Source organism: Lithobates pipiens, unplaced genomic scaffold (assembly GCF_037356315.1).
Source record: "Lithobates pipiens isolate NorthernLeopardFrog02 unplaced genomic scaffold, aLitPip1_a1.2 Scaffold_19, whole genome shotgun sequence".
Lineage (NCBI taxonomy): Eukaryota > Metazoa > Chordata > Amphibia > Anura > Ranidae > Lithobates > Lithobates pipiens.
In genome coordinates this window covers 121,510,148-121,528,172 of record NW_027507764.1, presented here as the reverse complement: position 1 = coordinate 121,528,172, position 18,025 = coordinate 121,510,148, and positions in this window count along the sequence as shown.

The following is an 18,025-nucleotide window of genomic DNA, read 5'->3' as shown; positions in this document are numbered from 1 at the left end:
CCCTTTCACCCCCTTTTGCCAGTGTCACTAAGCGATCATTTTTCTGATCGCTGCATGTGTCGCTAGGTAGCTAGTTATTTTTTTAGGTTCACCGCCAGGTTTTTATATCGCTAGGTACCCCGATATACTACCCAATAATGGTTTTAACCCCCTGATTGCTGCTAGTTAACCCTTTCACCCCCTTTTGCCAGTGTCACTAAGCGATCGTTTTTCTGATCGCTGCATTAGTGTCGCTACAGTCGCTAGGTAGCTAGTTATTTTTTTAGGTTCACCGCCAGGTTTTTATAGCGCTAGGTACCCCGATATACTACCCAATAATGGTTTTAACCCCCTGATTTCTGCTAGTTAACCCTTTCACCCCCTTTTGCCAGTGTCACTAAGCGATAATTTTTCTGAACGCTGCATCAGTGTCGCTAGTGTCGCTAGGTAGCTAGTTATTTTTTTAGGTTCACCGCCAGGTTTTTATAGCGCTAGGTACCCCGATATACTACCCAATAATGGTTTTAACCCCCTGATTGCTGCTAGTTAACCCTTTCACCCCCTTTCACCAGCGATCACAGTATAAGTGTCACTGGTGACGCTGGTTAGCCAGTTAGTTATTTAGGTTCCCCGTCAGGTTTTTATATAGCGCCAGGGACCCCCATATACTACCTAATAAAAATTTGAACCCCCTGATTGCTCCTAGTTAACCCTTTCACCACTGATCACCGTATAAGTGTTACGGGTGACTCTGGTTAGTTTGTTTTTTATAGCATCAGGGCACCCACCATTTATTACCCAATAAAGGTTTAACCCCCTGATCACCCGGCGGGTGATATCAATTAGGTTTTAGGGTCAGGGTCTGCGTCGCCCCAGGCAGCGCTAGGTTAGTGCCAGTACCGCTAACACCCACACACAAAGCATACACCTCCCGTAGTGGTATAGAATCTGAACAGATCAATATCTGATCTGATCAGATCTATACTAGCGTCCCCAGCAGTTTAGGGTTCCAAAAAAACGCATTGTTAGCGGGATCAGCCCAAATACCTGCTGGCACCTGCGTTTTGCCCCTCTGCCCAGCCCACCCAAGTGCAGTATCGATCGATCACTGTCACTTACAAAACACTAAACACATAACTGCAGCGATCGCAGAGTCAGGCCTGATCCCTGCCATCGCTAACAGGTTTTTTGGTAGCATTTTATATTCAAATCCGGAAGGCAGTGCTTGGTTTTCGGGGTCCCGTACGTGGCTAGGCTCCCAAAAAGTCCCCCACATGTGGTATCCCCGTACTCGGGAGAAGCAGCAGAATTTATTTTGGGGTGTAATTTGACTTCTGCCCATAGCATGTGTGAGCAATATATCATTTAGTGACAACTTTGTGCAAAAAAAAAAAAAGTTTGTAATATTCCCGCAACTTTTGGCAAAATATAAAATATTCCATGGACTCAACATGCCTCTCAGTAAATAGCTTGGGGTGTCTACTTTCCAAAATGGGGTCATTTGGGGGGGTTTTGTGCTATTTTGGCATTTTATGGACTTCGAAACTGTGATAGGTAGTGAGGAGTTAAATCAAAAATTTGCACCCTTAGAAATCCTGAAGGTGGTGATTGGTTTTCGGGGTGCCGTGCGCGACTAGACTCCCAAAAAGTCCCACACATGTGGTATCCCCGTACTCAGGAGAAGCAGCAGAATGTATTTTGGGGTGTCATTTCACATATGCCCATAGCATGTGTGAGCAATATATCATTTAGTGACAACTTGGTGCAAAAAAAAAAAAGTTTGTAATATTCCCGCAACTTGTGGCAAAATATAAAATATTCCATGGACTCAACATGCCTCTCAGTAAATAGCTTGGGGTGTCTACTTTCCAAAATGGGGTCATTTTGGGGGGTTTTGTGCTATTTTGGCATTTTATGGCCTTCGAAACTGTGATAGGTAGTGAGGAGTTAAATCAAAAATTTGCACCCTTAGAAATCCTGAAGGTGGTGATTGGTTTGCGGGGTGCCGTGCGCGACTAGACTCCCAAAAAGTCCCACACACGTGGTATCCCCATACTCGGGAGAAGTAGCGGAATATATTTTGGGGTGCAATTCCACATATAACCATGGCATGTGTGAGCAATATATCATTTAGTGACAACTTTTTGTAAAAAAAAATATTTTTTTTTTTTTTTGTCATTATTCAATCCCTTAGGACAAAAAAAATAAATATTCAATGGGCTCAACATACCCATCAGCAATTTCCTTGGGGTGTCTACTTTCCAAAATGGGGTAATTTGGGGGGGATTTGTACTGCCCTGCCATTTTAGCACCTCAAGAAATGAGATCGGCAGTCATAAATTAAAAGCTGTGTAAATTCCAGAAAATGTACTCTAGTTTGTAGACGCTATAACTTTTGCGCAAGCCAAAAAATATACGCTTATTGACATTTTTTTTACTAAAGACATGTGGCTGAATAAATTTTGCCCTCAATGTATGACTAAAATTTAGTTTATTCGATTTTTCTTATAACAAAAAGAAGAAAATATCTTTTTTTTTCAAAATTTTCGCTCTTTTTCCATTTATATCGCAAAAAAAAAAAATCGCAGAGGCAATCAAATACCATCAAAAGAAAGCTCTATTTGTGGGAAGAAAAGGACGCAAATTTCGTTTGGGTGCAATATTGCATGACCGCGCAATTACCAGTTAAAGCAGCGCAGTGCGAAATTGCAAAAAGACCTCTGGTCCTTAAGGTATTTATTGGTCCGGAGCTGAAGTGGTTAAACATGACTTTTTTTTTTGTTTGTTTAGCAAAAAATAAAACTCCGAGCTGTAATTAAATACCACCAAAAGAAAGCTCTATTTGTGGGGAAAAAAATGATAAAAATTTCATTTGGGTACAGTGTTGTATGCCCGCGCAATTGTCATTCAAAGTGCATCAGCGCTGAAAGCTGAAAATTGGTCTGGGACTGAGGGGGGTTTAAGTGCCCAGTAAGCAAGTAGTTAAAGTTACATTACAATTTGATACAAGAGGAATCAGAGCCTTGCTCCTCATTAGAGCTTACAATATATGAGGCAAAACTTTTTATTTTTTCATTTTGGATAGAGTAAGGGAGGATTACAACCCCTGTCAGATTTTTTTGGAGGTTTCCTTTCACCTCCTGTCCCATAGCCAAACAGGAAGTAAGAGGAAATCCCTGCAAATTAAGGGAATTCCTTGGGGACCCCCCTGGTCACCAGAACTGGTGTCCTCATTGGAAGATATTCCCTTTATTTTCTGGGGACAACCCAAAATTTGGGATTTTCTTTTACATTCACTTTTGATGATATGGGTAAACAGAACAAATAGTGAGGGCAAATTTCCCTAAGGGGCAACAGACAGCAATAGAAACTGACAGACGTTCTAATCCTTCTCCCCTCTATCCAAAACAACAAAAACAAGTTTTGACTTTAGTTGTATTTTAAAGTATCATACTATATAACAGCCCCCAACCACCCAGCCAGCCAGCCAGCCATAGACACAAACTCATTTATAAAATGTTGAAGATTTTTATGGATTTGCCCCAATAACATACATATTTAAAATATTTTCAACTGCCGTTCACAATATACATAGGTGTATAATAGTAAATGAGACAGAAAATCCCAAACTTTGGGACATCACCAGAACAGTAAAATAGGTGAAGTCTTCCAATGGGGTAACAGTTCTAGTGACATCCCACAGGATTCTTTCAGTTTGGAGGGATTTCCTCTCACTTTCTGTTTTGGCTACGGGACAGGAAGCAAAGGGAAATCTCCCCAGTCGGGACACAAATGGAAAAAAACACTGACAGGGGTTACAATTAAGGCCCGTAAACATGATCAGACTTTTTGACAACAAACATGTAAATTAGCTGTTTTGAGGCAACATCCAACCGTGTGTATGCTCCATCGGACAAACTTTTTCGGTTTTCCTCTGACTTTTGTTGGTTGTGCGAACGGACAGACTTTTTGACAATATAAGTCCGATGGAGCAAAGTCTGATCGTGTGTACACAAAACCATTGGACTTTTTTACAAAGTACAAACACACATGCTCAGAACCAATGCAAAAGATCAGACAGCAATACAGAAGTTGACCAAAGGTGGAGCTATAGTAATTGAACGTCCTCTTTTGAACTGTCGTCAGAATGTTGAAACGTCACTACGTTCGTGTTTGTTGCCTAAAAAGTCTGATAGTGTGTATGCAATACAAACTTACGGCCAGCGCCCTTTGTAAAAAGATCCAAGGGAAAGTTTGTTCAAAGTCCGATCGTGTGTTTGAGGCTTTAGACATGTGAGGTTCGTTTTGTTCAAAATTAATACGCGGACAAATTTTTCGCTATTTGGAGATTCGGATATATCTGAATACCCTAATTACAATACAAACGAATTTTACCGAATGCTCCGAATAACAAATCATTGCAGAAATTCTGACTGAAATTCAAATCGAATTTTAGATCGAACTCCCATCGAATTCTAACTGTACACATATTTCTGAAATCAAAGACTGTGCATGTTATTATGCCGCATACACACGGTCGGAATTTTGGTCGGAAAAAGCTCTGATGGTTTTTCCGATGGGATTCCACTCAAGCTGTCTTGCATACACACATTCACAGAAAAGTTCTCTGAACTTTCGACCGACAAGAACGCTTTGACGTACAACACTACGACGAGCCGAGAAAATGAAGTTCAATGCTTCCGAGCATGCGTCGAATTGTATCCGAGCATGCGTAGGAATTTTGCACGTCGGGATTTGTACAGACGATCGGAATTTACAATCGAAAAATTGAGAACATGCTCTCAATCTTTTGCTGGCCGAAATTCTCCCAGCAAATGTCCGATGGAGCATACACACAATCGCATTTTCCGACCAAAAGCTCTTATCGGACTTTTGCTGCCAGAATTTCCGATCGTGTGTACGGGGCATAAGAGCACCATTCTGAAATAATGCTGTTTTTGTCAAGCCAAAGGTGATTTAAAGAGTCGTTGTAATCATTTGATGAAGATTTTTATTTTGTTTGTTCACTTTGCTGCATTCAAATCGAAAACAATATAACATTTTTTGTGTCGACCGAATAGAAAATGTATCGATTTGAACGTTTCGAATAAAAAAAATCAGTAAATTCAAATGTAGCGGCAATAACCCATTGCAGGGTGGCCTTGACTGAATGGGCTTACCGATTACCTTCTCCTGGCCTGCTCCTCCACGTCTAGGGGTTCCCAGGGTTGATACCCAACGACTTGTACACTGACACAGATAAAGTCCTTTCAAAAGGTTTTATTTTGCAGTAGAACTTTCACAAAACACAGTCTCTTTGGGAAAAGAGGGTACGGGTGAAGAACCCAGGTACCGTATATACTCGAGTATAAGCCGAGATTTTCAGCCCCTTTTTTTAGGCTGAAAGTGCCCCCCTCGGCTTATACTCGAGTCACCGCCGTCTGCCTACCCGATCAGCGTGTCGTGCAGACAGACGGCGGCCATTCCACTATTCAAAAGCCGCGCCTCCCTGTCTGTGATAGGCGGAACACTCAATTTCCCAGCAGTCAGTGGTCTGCCTATCACGGACATCCACTCATCCTCATACTACGGACGAGGATGAGAGGATGTCCGTGATAGGCGGAACACTGACTGCTGGGAAATTGAGTGTTCCGCCTATCACAGACGGAGGCGCGGCTTTTGAACAGTGGAATGGCCGCCGTCTGTCACAGAGGAGGAGAAGAGGTGCGGCGATCCTGGCATGGCCGCCGTATGTTTTTACATGCAGATCGCTGCAGAAGGACACAGGCTGCAGAAGGACAAAGAGGCACAGGACACAGGTAGGCTGGACACAGTGATGGACACAGGGATGGACACAGGGATGGACACAGTGATGGACACAGTGATGGACACAGGGATAGACACAGGGATGGACAGGCATGTCTCACCCTCGGCTTATACACGAGTCAATAAGTTTTCCCATTTTTTTTGTGGTAAATTAGGGGCCTCGGCTTATATTCGGATCGACCTATACTCGAGTATATACGGTACCTTGAACTGAAGGTTTAACAAAGTCTCTACTTCCACCCAGAGAGTAGCCACTCGCAGCTGGGTACTTCAAGGCTGAACAGACCTCTATCCAGAGGTCATGGCAGTCAGCACGTTGACTCAAATCTTGAACAATCAACTGAAGATGAACAGGAACCTTTTTCCAACTGTACCTGGAACGTTTCCCACTTCCTTTGAGGTACGGGAAAAGTGAGGACTCATCAATGTTCTTCCCAACTCAGTAACCAGGCACTTCTCAGGATGCCACTTGCCGCCCCTCCTCTGAAGAGTCCTCCCCCGGTCAATTGTACGCTGTGGTGCCCCTCCAAGCTGAGAGCACACCCGGACACTTGACTCCTCCCTCAGTTACAGCACCTCGGACCAGCAGGTTCCGAGACTCGGGAACATACGGATCTCTACCTCAGACCAGTTGGGTCTATCAGGGGCCACTGACAAGAACATGCTGCGGGATGTCAAACACCCCGTGACCGGGACCCCTCACGGGGCTACCCCAGTCCTGGAACCAAAACAGACCACACGGGTCTCACAAACAACTCCAGAACCCTGAACATGTGACCCACACCTGTTTAAGTACCCCCTCTCAGACTCCTCAGCGGGCCCGGCACTCCAGCTGATTGGCTCAGAGGGGGCCATACCCAAACATCCAACCAGGCCTGGTTCTAGCCTGTCATGTGCACCTCACCGCTCACATGACCAGGCAGAACATCAATCATGGCCTGGCCAGACTGGTGTTAAGGCTTACCTACACAATTAACCCTCAGTACTGTAGGGTCCTGAGGCAAAAACTAAATTTACAATGCGTGTGACATTTGATCCCAAATGTCATCCGCTACACAAAGAAAATTCGAAAATTCCAAATACGAATTCTGAATACAAATGGAATGAATCAACCAAATTGAACTAAACGAAATAACTAGACTAACGAATCAAAATTCATTTTTTTTCGTCATGCACATGTCTAGTTACAATCCTCCCTTACGCTTTTCAAACAAAAAAAAGAAAAGTTTTTGACACTTTAAATCTGTGTCATAAGCCATTTAAAGCTCAAATCCAGGATATTAGCAACCCCCTCCTACCTTTCCCTCCCACCCCCTCTAACTAACCACTGGTATTAAAAAAATATCCAAATGCCAACTTTACTTACCTGAAACCTTGGTCATGTGACGCCACCGGCCCAATCATTCCCTCTTTTACCCTTTACCTCCTGGTGTCATTCTTTGGATGTCCACATCACTATCTTTGTGATCTGGACACCTCCTATTGGTGAAGGCAACACTTGCAGTGGCCAGGTCCACTTTAATGGGTTCTGGAGGCAGTTTTTCTTTTAGTTATGATTTAAAAGATTATTATTGATTAACCTGTATCTAAACTCAAAAACTAAATTTGTATACTGTATATTTCAGCTTATTAGTCCTTAGATATACAGTTGTGGCTGCTTTACTTATATTTAAAGCGGAGTTCCAGGCTTTTTATGTTTATTAAAAGTCAGCAGCTACAAAAAGTGTAGTTGCTGACTTTTAATAAACAGACACTTATGCCCCATACACATGGTCAGAAATTCAGACGGAAAAAGTCAGATCGGATTATGTTGTCGGAAAATCTGATCATGTGTGGGCTCTATCGCACTTTTTCTGTCGGAATTTCCTACGGAAAAAGTTTGAGAGCTTGGCTATAAAATTTTCGGACAACAGAATCCGATCTGACTTTTTCCGATCATGTGTAGTGAATTCCGACGCACAAAGTGCCACACATGCTCAGAAAAAATTTGGAGACGAAAGCTATTCTAGGATTTTCCGACAACTTTGTGCGACCGTGTGTATGCAAGACAAATTTCGGCCAAGATCTGTCGGAAAAAATCCAACGGATTTTGTGGTCGGAATGTCTGACCATGTGAATGGGGCATTACATGTTCCACATGCCAGTGATGCGGCCGAATGGAGCGTCGCTCCTCTCCCCCTCCTCTCCGCCGGCACCTCCATTGTCACTCTGAGCAGGCACGGTGCATGCTCAAGTCGCGCTGCGCTCCCAGAGTGGACAGGCGATCTCCTGGGACCTGTCACGTGTCCCAGGAGATCGCCTAGAGGGAGGGCCGCCTAAGGTGAAAAGAGGAGTTGCCTTGGCGGTCCCTGGGCGGAAGGAGGAAGTGGGACAGGAAGACCCCCTCCTAACGAAGCCCCCACTCCCTCCCCCAAAACAAATTACATGCCAAATGTGACATGTAAGGGGACGAGGGGTGCTTAAAGCGTAAGTTCCATTTTTGAGTGGAACTCCGCTTTAAGTTTATTTTCTTTACTATCACCTGATGATTCTATGACTAATACACTTCTTGTTCAGGGTGGATATACTTACTCCTCAGCTGTATCTATGGAGGGCAGCCATGGTTGTCACCAAGGCTGGACTTCAAACATGTGCCTATGGTCATCTACAGCAGGTATCACTAAATGGCGGGTCATGATCCGGATGTGGACCAAGCCACTGTTTCATCTGGACCCGGTCATGCCATTTAGGAGCCACTTCTTTCCCTCCAGCCTCCGCTGCTGTTATTATAACAGCAGAGCGGACAGTGGGAGACAGAACATTTCTGGAATGAGTATGGAATAACAGCACAGCAATGAACTGAGTGCGGAAACTGTCATAACATTTCTGAATTGGATGTAGGCAGGGCTGGGACAAGGGGTGGGCAGGAGGGTCAGCTGCCCTGGGCACTGTGGTATTATTATTATTATACAGGATTTATATAGCGCCGACAGTTTACGCAGCGCTTTACAACATTGGGGTAGACATTACAATACAATACAATTCAAGACAGGGGGAATCAGAGGGCCCTGCTTGTTAGAGCTTACAATCTAGGAGGGAGGGTCAAGTTATACAAAAGGGTAATAGCTGTGGGGGATAAGCTAATGGAGAAAATAGTGCAGTTGTTAGATGGAGGCAGGATAGGCTTCTCTGAAGAGGAAAGTTTTCAGGGATCACCTAAAAGTGAATACATTTGGAGACAGTCTGACAGATTGGGGTAGTGAGTTCCAGAGGATGGGCGAGGCTTGGGAGAAGTCCTAGAGACGGATATGGGAGGAGGTGATGAAGGAGCTAGAGAGCAGGAGGTCTTGGGAGGAACAAAGTGGGAGATTAGGTTGATATTTTGAGACTAGGCTAGTAATGTAGCTGGGGGCAGAGTTGTGGATGGCTTTGTAACTAAGTGTTAGTATTTTGAATTTAATTCGTTGGGCAAGTGGCAGCCAATGGAGGGATTGGCAGAGAGGGGTAGCAGACACTGTGCGGTTTGTAAGGTGTATAAGTCTGGCAGCAGCATTCATGATGGACTGAAGGGGGGATAGTCTATTTAAAGGTGAGCCAATGAGGAGGGAGTTGCAGTAGTCAAGGCGAGAGATAACCAGGGAGTGAATCAGGAGCTTTGTGGTTTCATTGGTTAGAAAGGGACGTAGTTTAGAGCTGTTTCGGAGGTTGAGGCGGCAAACTTTGGAAAGTGATTGGATGTCGGGCTGAAAGGAGTGTTCAAAGTCCAGGATAACACCTAGCACCCTGACATGTGGGGATGGGTGGATGGTTGTGCCATTACTCTTGACAGAGAAGTCAGGGGAAGAGGCGCATGGGGGAGGAAATATTATAAGTTCGGTTTTGGACAAGTTGAGTTTAAGGAAGTGTTGTGACATCCATACAGATATGTCTGTTAGTAAGTTAGTGATGTGTGAGGAGACTGATTGAGTGAGTTGAGGGGTGGAGAGATAGATTTGTGTGTCGTCAGCGTAGAAATGATATTGAAAGCTGTGAGAGGCTATCAGCTGACCCAGGGAAGAGGTGTAGATTGAAAATAAAAGATATCCAAGAACAGAACCTTGGGGGACCCCAATGGAGAAGGGAAGAGGAGTGGAGGAAGTAGAATTGTAAGTGACACTGAAGGTGCGTTGGGATAGGTAGACGAGAGCCACTGAAGAGCACAGTCACGGAGACCAAGGGAGTAAAGTTTTTTGAGGAGGAGAGGGTGGTCAACCGTGTCAAAGACAGCTGAAAGGTCCAGAAATAGGAGTACAGAATAGTGTCCATTGGTTTTTGCAGTTAGTAGGTCATTTGTGAGTTTTAAAAGAGCAGTTTCTGTTGAGTGTTGAGGGCGAAATCCAGATTGAAGGGGATCAAGAAGGTTGTTTTTAATGAGGTAGTCACTCAGTTGGTTGTAAACCAGGCGTTCAAGGAGTTTAGAGGAAAATGGGAGCAAGCAGATAGGGCGTAGGTTGTTAAGATTGGTATCCTGTGAGGTGGAGGGGCACCACAAGGAGAAGTGATTTAATGGATTCTGTGTTGGAAGCGGTGATAGGGGAAGAAAATTTGTGCTATGAGGGGGACATGGGGGGGGGGGGGTTGTGCTAGAAAAGGTAATACGGTAGGGGGGAGGGGATTTTTAGAGGGGGGAATTTTGCTAGGATGGGACATGGGGGGGTATTTGTGCTAGGATGGGGGGGGGGGTTGTGCTAGCAAGGATGATTGGGGGTATCTGTGCTTGTGTGATGGATGAGAACTATAAATTAGTTCTTGGTTATCTGCTGCTATTCCTAATTAAAAAGTATAAATGTGCATGCACATTAGAAGTAAACACTCTCTGAGACATGTTCAGCTCGGCTACTTCTAAATACTGATTTATTGGTGGGCGGTGTTTATATTTTATACAGAAAGATACGTCATTACTGTGTCAGTCTAATTGGTACATTTCATTGGTTACAATACAAGAGAAATGAAGAAACTTGATGCTTGAAGTTTGGTTGAAACTGATTCTGTTATCTCAAAGGAATTCTTCTAACGCGGGGGATGTGGGGGGTAGACGCCATCTTGGCTCCGAACATAAAGTCAATCTGTATACTACATAATAAGTAAGGAGCATGGGAACATGTATACACATAAGCAAATAGACATTTTCTGATTATCATTATGTACATTGGATTCCTTAACACTTGGAGGAGAATTTTCTTTTGGGGGGGGGGATTTGTGCTAGGATGGGGGATTGGGAAGAATTTGTGCTGGGAGAGGGGGGTTTGGAGTGGGCAGGGGGGAAATTTTAGGGGTAGAGGATTTGTACTAGGAGGGGGGAATTTTATTCGGGGGGGGGGGGTTATGCTGGGGGCATATGGAGAATGAGAGGATTTGCAAAAAAGTTTTAACAGCACCACAGAAGCAAGCAATCAAAGTGGAATGCAGCTTTCTCAATATTGACATGGGTCGGTAGTAGAAAAGTAAACTAAAAGTACGATTAGCGCAGGTACCCAATACTATGCAGCATGAGATGTAGTCCTAAATGTAATAAAATTGTAATCATATATCTTCTGTGCAAAGTGAACTGATACATATGTGTACAAATCAACAATGTATGTAAAGACTCGTTAATGAATAATTCTATGAGTGATATGTGATGTGAGAGGGGGCAGTGCTTTGTGGTGTGGGGGATGTGAAGGGGAGAGGTGATGTAGGGTGGGTGTTTGATGATACAATGTTGGTAACTATGTTCTCCTTTTCTCTACAGAAGCAAGGTAAGAAAAATGTATACCCAGGGCTTTTTTTCTCAGAGAATAGGTGCAGGAACTCAACCATGTACGCCACACACACATACCTGCCAAATGGCATAAAATAGTAGCTCTTTCCTTTGCATACAACCCCCTCTCCTTCTCTGCCCTCCTTAAGGCTCGGTTCACACAGGGGGCGACAAGACTTGCCGCGCCGCGACCTGCCGCGGCCTCAGCGGCGACTTGCAAACGACTTCTGTATAGAAGTCAATGCAAGTCGCCCGAGGTCGCCCAAAAGTAGTACAGGAACCTTTTTTCTAAGTCGGAGCGACTCGAGTCGCTCCTCTTAGAACGGTTCCGTAGTACAGAACGGGGCGACTTGTCAGGTCGCGGCGCGGCAAGTCGTGTCGCCCCCTGTGTGAACCGAGCCTAAAAGCTTCACCATCTGTCACATGCCTTACCTTTGTTGCAATATTAAGCTGAAACACCTATCCGGCTGTAGTACCTCCCAGCATACTATAGTATAGACATTGCAAGAGAGATCATGCAGTAGGAGCATCAACAACTGGTCAGCAGGGAAAAAAATGGAGACCACAGAGGGTGCAGCCTACCATGCACCCTCTCCTGCCCATGACTGCACTGAACACTGAGCACCTGTTCTGTATCTCCCTGTATGTCCCTGTCCAGCTCTCAATAGGATCTGAGAAGGAGATCTGACCTGTGGGAGCTACTGGGAGATAAGCTATCACTTGTAAATGCAGAAGCTGGACTTCAGTGTTACCAAGTGATAGTGGTGAGCAGGGAGCAGAAGACCTGAGCCAGAGGTGGTGGAACTGAGTTCCCCCTAGTTCCTGCTGAAAAAAACCCTGCATATAGCTATGGGGAGTTCAGTGCATCCCTGTGCAGGCAGTCCCATTGGGACGAGTGGCCACACAGACACAGCCGCTACTTCCAATGTGACATCCAATGCAGGTGCATGGATCCGTACACATGCAGGCACATGCTGTGTCTCAATTGACAACAATAGGACTGCCTGCGTCAGGGGTGGACTAACCATTCGGGCACTCGGGCACTGCTTGAGGGCCCCATGCCACTAAGGGGCCCCATCAGGGTTGCCAGCCTCAATAAAACCAGGGACAGTATTTAAAAATCTGTGTTTTAAAAAAAATCCCAAGATTATAGCTGCCCCGCCTCTCCAGTACCTTTTCAGTGTGTGTATTTGTATTCTGTGTGTGTATACTGTGTGTATATTGTGTGTCTGTGTGTGTATATACTGTATGTGTGTGTATACTGTGTGTCCCCATAATCTATTGCCTGGGGTCCCATAATCTCCTATTGCCCGGGGGCCCCATAATCTCCTATTGCTCCGGGGCCCCATAATCTTTTCCTGTTGCCCAGGGGCCCCATAATCTCCTATTGCCCGGGGTCCCCATGAGTTGTCAGTCCGCCCCTGGCCTGCATAGGGATGAACGGAGCTCCCATGCATCCTCATGCAGGTAAACACAGCCCTAACTCTCTCTTCTATTACTATTTCCAAGTTCCTCATTAAAGCATTGAAAAATATCTAAAGTGACTGGCGCCCAATTTCTGTTCTAAACTTCCCATTATAGCCATGGAGTCAGCCCTGAGGGGAATGTTAGCTGGCTCCCTGCCTCTGGATGTACCTTCTTACCCCCAATAGACCCAGGGGGCACTACACATTTTTAGTGCTTTTTGCATTCTGCAGATTTGCACTACAGTTTATTTAACATGGTTTCCTATGCCACACGTTCTGTAGTGCAAATATGCAAAATGCAAAAAGGACAAAAAATCCATAGATGTGAATCAGGCCTTAAGGGATACGTCACACCACCATTCTGGTTTCTTGAAGAAAAATACCTGTGTGAGAAGCATCGGTAGTGAGATATCAATGAATCAGAGAATTGTAACTTTCACCTGAGACTTCTCACCCAGGTGCTTTATGCCAACTTCTCCGCAACAATCCTGAAGTAATAAATAGTGACAGTATTCTTGTTTTGAGGGAGAAGTATTCTGAACACACGTGAAACATTGCCCTTAAAGAGCAAATAAACCCTGTTGGGTTTTACTTCCTCTTTATTTCCCTGCAAAGGTAAAGCATAATGGGCTACTATGCATCGCACAGTAGCCCATTATGTGTCACTTACCTGAAACCGAAGCCAGCGATGTCACCGCTGCCCCCTTGAGCCAGAGGCGCAAACTCCAGTCACAGCATGACCCCTTTTAGAAACGGCACGATGTCCCCCTTCTAAAGTGCGCATGCTAGGGTTGCCACATCTTCCCTTTAATCCAGGACACATATGAATTACACAGGTTCTGAGGCTTTTTTAATGCAGATAAGGCCCCATGTGAGTTTAATTACCACCTTAATCAGCCACGGAACTTGTGTAATGAACGTGTGTCCTGGATTAAAGGGATGATGTGGCAAACCTAGCGCATGTTCCAATGACATCGGCGCATATGTTGTAGTCATCGGCGCTCAGCTTTTTCGGGAACCGTGGAGGTTTAGGAGATATTTCGAGAACCTACAGATAAGCCTTAATATAGGCTTACCTGTAGGTAAAAGTGGTTGTACAGGGTGTACAATGACTTTAAAATGACTGTAAACCCTTGTGTTTTTTCACCTTAGGCCGCGTACACACGCGGGGACTGTTCGCCCAACTTTGTCCGTCAAACAGTTTCGGCAAACAGTCCGCTCAAAATTAGCATGGACGGACATGGCCACACACGACGAACAAACAGTCCGCTGAAACCTTGCGCGATGACGTACGTCACGTACGACGGGACTAGAAACAGGAAGCACAAGACACAGCAAAGCACCCTTTGGGCTCCTTCTGCTGACTTTGCGTTAGTAGAAGTTTGGTTAGAGACGATTCGCGATTTTTAGACTTCAGCTTAATTTGTCCGTTCACTGCGGCGCAGTCTACCTGTGAGGTGTATATCTGCCTTTCGGTACGCGTGCATCAGTTGGGCGCTTCTGGTCCGCTCGTTTCTGTGTTTCAGGTCGTTCTTCATAGGTCTGGCTGTTCTTCAGTGCGTTCAGTTGAGCTTGTCTGTCCAGCCGACCGTTTCAAAGCCATGGAGAGTGGACGTACTCGGGAACGAGTTTGTGCTATATTGGGGCTTGGTGTTTTAGTTGTTATGAATTGTTTTTATTTAATGACAATTATTATTATTTTTTTTCCCCTGTGTTTGACTCCCCAGTGTCCTTCCACGCCACAGGAATGGCAGACTGTGGCTTCCCAATTCGCTGCCCGTTGGGACTTCCCCAACTGCGGAGGGGCGATCGGTGGGAAACGTGAGGATTGTGCCCCCACCACATTCGGGGTCCTACTATTGGAATTATAAGGGGTTCCATAGTGTGGTGCTAATGGCGGTGGTGTCGGCACAATGTGACTTTCTTTATGTGGATGTGGGGAAGAACGGCCAGATGTCTGACGGAGGAGTCTTTAGGCAGACCGAGTTCTGCCACCGTCTCATCACTGGTGGCCTGGACTTGCCACCAGATGCCGAGAATGGGGAGGGTCTACCGTTTGTGTTTCTGGCTGATGAAGCGCTCGGTCTGAGTGAACATCTTATGAAACCCTTCCCCCAAAGGACCCTCACCCCGGAGAGGAGGGTTTTTAATTACCGGCTGGCCAGAGCAAGAAGGGTCGTGGAGAGTGCCTTTGGCATTATGGCCAGCCGGTTCCGTCTGTTACTGAGAGCGATCAACCTTGCAGAATATAAACTGAACTATGTGATTCTGTGCTGCTGCATTCTGCACAATTTTCTACGTAAATTTTCAGGTAACCAGTACCTGCAGCCTATTGGGCCTGAGGCCGGACTCATATTTCCAGAACTGACAGGGCTGGATCATGCCCTTCCTGGCTTAGCCCCCCAAACAGCACGTGAGGTGCGTGACCGCTATGTCAGCTATTTTAATGGTAGGGGGGCTATTCCAATGCCAGCTGAGCAATAAAAAATTTATTTTTCTTGAAATATGTCTTGTCTGTTCACATTTTTAAGTTTGGTTCTTGTTTGCTTTTCACGTTGCTTGTCTCCTACATTGTCCTAATTCAGGGATATGCAATTGGCCAACCTCCAGCTGGTGCAAAACTACAAGTCAATCATGCCTCTGGGTCTCATGCTTGTGGCTGTCAGTCTTGCTATGCTTCATGGGACTTGTAGTTCTGCAACAGCTGGATTTCCACTAATTGCATATTCCTGTCCTAGTGCATTTGTATTGCAAAGTGGTTTTTGACAATAGGAAATAAGGCCCTTTGTGACAGAAAACACAAAATGACTTCCCAAACTGGTATTGAGTATTGAAAGAAGTAGACACACACACACATCTTTTTTTTTGATTTTTTAATAGTGCACATGCCAACTAGTGCCTCTGTTTTAGATTTTTTTTGGTGTTTTTTTTTTTTTTAATTGTTTTTTTTTTTTTTTTTTGGGAAATTTTTTTTTTTTTTATTTTTTTTTTTTTTTTTGTAAACATAGAATATATATAGAAATATCTAAAAAACAATTATCACAAAAATAAAAAAATAAAATCAGATTTTTAACTATTTACATAAAACAAGGGGTAAAGCCAAATTTTGAAGATGCACACCAAAAAATGGTAATGTCAACATGTGCTATGTACCATCATGAGTGATCAATGGACGTGTTTGGTGTGTGCAATCCCTTCCTCTCACATACTAGAATGAGGAAGGGTTTGCAAACACCAAATGCGTCCATTGCGATCCTCTGATGGCACATAGCACATGTTGACACACCGTGTGCATCTTCAAAATTTGGCCTCTAAAAACTATGTTTTTAAAACATTAAAAACGTTGTTCCAAGGGAATGAAGAACATGATCGATTGGGTTTTAGGGAAAAGGGGCTTAGATTCTCCCTAAAACATCGATCATGTTCTTCATTCCCTGCCTCATAGTAATCAGTTCTCTTTGTATGTTGAGAATCTGGTTCTCCATATGGTCAATCTGCCCATTCCAGGCCATGATGTCACCAATCATCCTCTGGGCACTATCACTGGTAAATGGGTCCGCGACTTGTTCTACCACAACCAGATCACCTAAAAACATGTGTAGATAAAAAATTGGTTAAAATATACAGCCATTAATTGTTTACCTTAAGCTGGGTTGTCAGACACTCACTTTGTGGGGTGTGTAACTCCACCTGCTCTTCCTCCTCCACATCTAGCCCTGGGCTCGGCTCATCCAGTGGAGCTACGGAGCTTGGTCCAGCGGAGGATACCGAGCTTGGCTGCTCCCTCGCAGACACAGGACTGGGCAGCTCCAATACCGACGCAGGGCTGGGGCTGGGGCTGGGGCTGGGGCTAATTGCCCAATCAGGCTGGCGAGGTCGGGGGGTCATGGGCTGCTCCGCCTCTTGTCTGAGTCTTTGTTTCCCTATGAGAATGAAAAGAAAAAAAAAATAAAAATAAAAAAAATAAAAGATACTTTTAAGCATAGTGATATTTGAGTTCCGAAATGTGAATATGAAACATTGGTTTGAAGTGGTGTACAATTATTAGCTGGTTATTACAAGATCCTAGTTTAATACATCCTTAAAATGACTTTTTTTTTAGTTAGGCTGTGTTCAGACTGGTGCGATGTGCGAACGCAGCAAATCTACTGTGGTTTCACGCATCGCATGTGCAGTTCGACTGCCCTATGTGACCTGCTGGGAGTATCAGTGTAAAGTTTTATTGACACCTCCGAATTAGTTCTCATTTCACAGTGCAATCTTTAAACTCGGACAGGAATCGGACCACATGGTGTGAATACCCATGTGATCCGATTCGGCTGTGCACTAAAAAAAGGGCCATGTACAAGTTTGGGCCGGATGCGATGCAAATTCAGCCATACTATATGTATGGCTGAAATCGCATCACACAGAGATCACATGTGATTTGCACTGCAGTGCGGTGCAAATCACATTCGATCTCGTACATTGCAGCAATGTGAACCTAGCCTTTAACCAAACTGTGATACTTTATATCTTTTGTCCAAGTTTCACAGACGGACACACTGGAATCATCCCCTGGAGTATCATCTATCTTTTTTTTTTTTTTTTGATTGAGTCTACATTGCACTGAATAAATTTAGGAAACTTTAGTAAAAATTAATTTCCTATAAACTGAGCGTGACAATTCAGTTTATCATGAACAATACCAAAAAAATAATAACTAATTAAAATCTAATCCAACACCAGATAAATTTACACCATATACAAATTCATGCTATTTACGCCCACATATACGAACAACCATATGAGCTCATTACATGAACTATTAACTACACGAACGATCAAATCCGCCGGATTCACATACGGTACCTACACGAAAGATTAGGATCAAATCCGCCAGATTCACATACGGTATGTACACGAACGATTAGGATCAAATCCGCCAGTTTCACAAACGGTACCTACACGAACGATTGAGATCAAATCCGCCAGATTCACCTACGGTATGATCACG